Here is a 6000-nt window from a genome sequence, read left to right on the forward strand (position 1 = left end):
TTGGAAGTCAAATCAGTCTTGGAATAAGGGGAAGGAGTCCAGGAAGCCTGTTGCTGACTCAAAATCAGCATGAAGGGTCTGCCCCCGATCAGGGAATGGATCTTGTGAGGCGCAGACTCTTTCTTCGCTCAAGCTTGGGGTTGGGCTAGTAATCGTATTGGTTTGGCCTTATTAATAATCGTGCTTGCCCGTAGGTGCTGTGTACCAAATTATTTACAGCATGTACAACCAGAGAAGGTTGTAGAAAAAGGGTACACTTAAATAGCACTCACATCCTCATGTATTAGATTAAATGTGTGTGGCGTGGTGTGTATGTGTAAAAAAAATGATACGTTAAAAATTAAACTTTAATAGTATAAATTAAAAATTGGGCACACTTAAAAACCCTAGGCAACTAGTAGTTGTATTGTGTAACACGTCTGTGAATAACCAGACAAAGTAAGGTATAAATGTGTTATCAGATAACCTTTAAAATCTCCACCTGAGGAATGTACTGGTAGTGTAGTCGGTTCAACCAAATTATATAGAGTACTCGTTAATGGAACTACTTTGGTTAATTATACTAACCCCTTGGTTTGATAATTGAGTTGTGTACACACCATCTACACTTATAGGTATAGTGTCTTGGGAGCCAAGTTCAGAATTAGGTTCTGTGATACCATTGGAACCATTTTATACAATCCTTGTGAACACGTGATTATTTATACTACATTTTATTGTCCACTTAGTAGTATATGAACTTAAAACGATTCTAGGTCATTGAAATTGGGTACTGTAACCGCTTGATAGCAGATTATAAATAAAAAAATGATTAATGTATTTAGATAACATGTGATCTGATATCTTTCATAAATAATCTTATATTGCTTTGGCAACCATTCTATGGTATAGGTATTGCATAAATAAAAAGTAGAAATACCAAAGAATATGTTTACGATTGTATTTAGCTGCTCAGCACTACTGTAAGAGGATTGCTATTAATATGAGAATAGTTCTTTGGCATACAAAGAGTAAGCACTCCGTTGAATTTTGTGAGGTTATCTTGTTAACCTGATAATATATAGGAAGCGGAACTTGCTTAAATGCTTAGTATAAATGCAATGGTAACATAGGGGGGTAGTTATCAACGCGTCTACTTTTCCTGCCTTCGCCGGCCCAATACGCCCGCCTAAGCTCCCCTCACATCGCCGCCGCGGACCTGCAAAAATTCTCCTAAGTTATCAAAAAAGCTGTCAAAAAGCCGCGCACCAAGTACGGGGCGATGAGCAGCGGACTGTGAGAGTTATCACTCATCCGATCTCGCTGCTTTTCGTCTTTTTTACAGCTTTCTTGCTAGCCTGTCACTAAGCACCCACACTAAACTACACTGTTCTTCCCCCTATACCGGCGCCCCCCGCAACTAAATAAAGTTAGTAACCCCTAAACCGCCGCTCCTAGACCCCGCCGCAACTCTTATAAATGTATTAACCCCTAAACCACCGCTCCCGGACACCGCCGCAACCTACATTATACCTATTAACCCCTATCCTACCCCCCCATACCGTCGCCCTCTCTAATAAAGTTATTAACCCCTATCCTGCTGATCCCGCACCTCGCCGCAACTAAATAAATAGTTTAACCCCTAAACCGCCGTTCCCTGACTCCGCCTCAACTATAATATATGTATTAACCCCTAAACCGCCGCTCCCGGACCCCGCCGCAACCTATATTAAATTTATTAACCCCTATCCTGCCCCCCCTACACCGTCGCCACTGTAATAAAATTATTAACCCCTAAAACCTAAGTCTAACACTAACCCTAACACCCCCTAACTTAAATATTAATTAAATAAATCTAAATAATATTTATCTTATGAACAAAATTAATCCTATTTAAAACTAAATAGTTACCTTTAAAATAAACCCTAATATAGCTACAATATAAATAATAATTATATTACAGCTATGTTAGGATTTATTTTTATTTTACAGGTAACTTTCAATTTATTTTAACTAGGTACAATAGCTATTAAATAGTTATTAACTATTTAATAGCTTACCTATCTAAAATAAAGAGAAATTAACCTGTAAAATAAAAACTAACCTAAGTTACAATTACACCTAACACTACACTACACTTTAATAAATTATTCCTATTTAAAACTAAATACTTACCTGTAAAATAAACCCTAAGATAGCTACAATATAATTAATAATTACATTGTAGCTATTTTAGGATTTATATTTATTTTACAGGTAACTTTGTATTTATTTTAGCTAGTTAGAATAGTTATTACATAGTTATTAACTATTTCATAACTACCTAGCTAAAAGAAATACAAAATTACCTGTAAAATAAATCCTAACCTAAGTTACAATTAAACCTAACACTACACTATCATTAAATTAATTAAATAAATTAACTACAAATAACTACAATTAAATAAACTAACTAAAGTACAAAAAATAAAAAAAGCTAAGTTACAAAAAATAAATAAAATAAGTTACAAACATTTAAAAAATATTACAACAATTTTAAGCTACTTACACCTAATCTAAGCCCCCTAATAAAATAACAAAGCCCCCCAAAATAAAAAAAATGCCCTGCCCTATTCTAAATTAAAAAAGTTCAAAGCTCTTTTAACTTACCAGCCCTTAAAAGGGCCTTTTGTGGGGGATGCCCCAAAGAATTCAGCTCTTTTGCCTGTAAAAGAAAAATACAACCCCCCCAACATTAAAACCCACCACCCACATACCCCTAATCTAACCCAAACCCCCCTTAAAAAAAACCTAACACTACCCCCTGAAGATCATGCTACCTTGAGTCGTCTTCACTCCGAGCACTGATTGAACCGAAGAGGAGATCCGGAGTGGCAGAAGTTATCCTCCAAGGGGCGCTGAAGAAATCTTCCATCCGATGAAGTGATCCTCCAAGCGGCGCTGAAGAAGTCTTCGATCCGGGCGATGTCATCTTCCAAGCGGGGTCTTCAATCTTCTTCTTCAGGATCCATCTTGTAGACCTCCGACGCGGAATATCCTGCTGGCCCGACGGACTACCGACGAATGAAGGCTCCTTTAAGGGACGTCATCCAAGATGGCGTCCCTTCAATTCCGATTGGCTGATAGGATTCTATCAGCCAATCGGAATTAAGGTAGGAAAAATCTGATTGGCTGATTGAATCAGCCAATCAGATTGAAGTTCAATCCGATTGGCTGATCCAATCAGCCAATCAGATTGAGTTCGCATTCTATTGGCTGTTCCGATCAGCCAATAGAATGCGAGCTCAATCTGATTGGCTGATTCAATCAGCCAATAAGATTTTTCTACCTTAATTCCTATTGGCTGATAGAATCCTATCAGCCAATCGGAATTGAAGGGATGCCATCTTGGATGACGTCCCTTAAAGGAGCCTTCATTCGTCGGTAGTCCATCGGGCCAGCAGGATGTTCCGCGTCGGAGGTCTGCAAGATGGATCCTGAAGAAGAAGATTGAAGACCCCGCTTGGAAGATGACATCGCCCAGATCGAAGACTTCTTCAGCGCCGCTTGGAGGATCACTTCATCGGATGGAAGACTTCTTCAGCGCCGCTTGGAGGATCACTTCATCGGATGGAAGACTTCTTCAGCGCCCCTTGGAGGATAACTTCTGCCGCTCCGGATCTCCTCTTCGGTTCCATCGCTGCTCGGTTGAGTGAAGACGACTCAAGGTAGGATGATCTTCAGGGGGGTAGTGTTAGGTTTATTTAAGGGGGGTTTGGGTTAGATTAGGGGTATGTGGTTGGTGGGTTTTAATGTTGGGGGGGTTGTATTTTTCTTTTACAGGCAAAAGAGCTGAATTCTTTGGGGCATGCCCCACGAAAGGCCCTTTTAAGGGCTGGTAAGGTAAAAGAGCTTTGAACTTTTTTAATTTAGAATAGGGTAGGGCATTTTTTTTATTTTGGGGGGCTTTGTTATTTTATTAAGGGGCTTAGATTAGGTGTAAGTAGCTTAAAATTGTTGTAATATTTTTTAAATGTTTAACTTATTTTTTTTTATTTTTTGTAACTTAGCTTTTTTTATTTTTTGTACTTTAGTTAGTTTATGTAATTGTATTTAATTGTAGTTATTTGTAGTTAATTTATTTAATTAATTTAATGATAGTGTAGTGTTAGGTTTAATTGTAACTTAGGTTAGGATTTATTTTACAGGTAATTTTATATTTCTTTTAGCTAGGTAGTTATTAACTATTTAATAACTATTCTAACTAGCTAAAATAAATACAAAGTTACCTGTAAAATAAATATAAATCCTAAGATAGCTACAATGTAATTATTAATTACATTGCAGCTATCTTAGGGTTTATTTTACAGGTAAGTATTTAGTTTTAAATAGGAATAATTTATTAAAGTATAGTGTAGTGTTAGGTGTAATTGTAACTTAGGTTAGTTTTTATTTTACAGGTAAATTTCTCTTTATTTTAACTAGATAGCTATTAAATAGTTAATAACTATTTAATAACTATTGTACCTAGTTAAAATAAATTGAAATTTGCCTGTAAAATAAAAATAAATCCTAAGATAGCTACAATAAAATTATTATTTATATTGTAGCTATATTAGGGTTTATTTTAAAGGTAAGTATTTAGTTTTAAATATGATTAATTTAGTTCATAAGATAAATATTATTTAGATTTATTTAATTAATATTTAAGTTAGGGGGTGTTAGGGTTAGTGTTAGACTTAAGTTTAGGGGTTAATAATTTTATTACAGTGGCGGCGGTGTAGTGGGGGGCAGGATAGGGGTTAATAAATTTATTATAGGTGGCGACGGTGTAGGGGGGGCAGGATAGGGGTTAATAAATTTAATATAGGTTGCGGCAGGGTCAGGGAGAGGCGGTTTAGGGGTTAATCAGTTTATTATAGCTTGCGGTGGGCTCTGGGAGCGGCGGTTTAGGGGGTAAACACTTTTTTTTAGTTGCGGCGGTGTAGGGGGGACAGATTAGGGGTGTTTAGACTCGGGGTACATGTTAGGGTGTTAGGTGCAGACATCTCCCATAGGAATCAATGGGATGTCTGGCAGCAGCGAACATGAACTTTCGCTATGGTCAGACTCCCATTGATTCCTATGGGATCCGCCACCTCCAGGGCGGCGGATTGAAAACCAAGTACGCTGGGCCGTAAAAGTGCCGAGCGTACCTGCTAGTTTTTTGATAACTAGCAAAAGTAGTCAGATTGTGCTGCACTTGTGTGCGGAACATCTGGAGTGACGTAAGAATCGATCTGTGTCGGACTGAGTCCGGCGGATCGAAGCTTACGTCACAAAATTCTACTTTTGCCGGTCTCTAGGGCTTGATAACTTAGGCGAATCAGCCTCGCCACAAATACGCTGTGGAATTCCAGCGTATTTGAGGTTGACGGCTTGATAACTAGGCCCCTTAGTATGTAATTGGATACAAAGTTGCTTTATCATTAGTAGTAACTAATAAGATGCTACCATTGCTATAGTATTACCATAACATTGCTTATGACTATATGGTCAGGTTAGAATACGGCTTATTACACAAATGATAGTGTGTTAATGTATGCTACAGATACAAGGATGGTATTCCTGCATCCCGATGTTTTGCCCTTAAAATGGCATGTTAGCAACACACTGTCAGTGTACTTATATAAAGTTGATGTGTAAAACTCGGTGCTGTTTAGAAAGCAAAACTTTTAAATTGTTGCACACCAATAGTTAGGAGACATAGTGTCGTTTTCGGTATAAAAATGTCTTGCTGGTATTTATAATAAATGCCTTTTGTATTATTGTAATTTTAATATCAAGGTATTGTTATCTGCAAATGTACAAACAAATAGCTTGTTGAATTATATTATATTTTTGTATACTGTAGATATCAAAATGATATTAATGCATCAGAATATTTAAAATAAAGGCATTTATTATAAATACCAGCAAGACATTTTTATACCGAATAAGACACTGTCTCTTAACTATTGGTATGCAACAATTTAAAAGTTGTGCTTTCTAAACAGCACCGAG

This window comes from Bombina bombina, chromosome 4, assembly GCF_027579735.1.
Source record: "Bombina bombina isolate aBomBom1 chromosome 4, aBomBom1.pri, whole genome shotgun sequence".
NCBI lineage: Eukaryota > Metazoa > Chordata > Amphibia > Anura > Bombinatoridae > Bombina > Bombina bombina.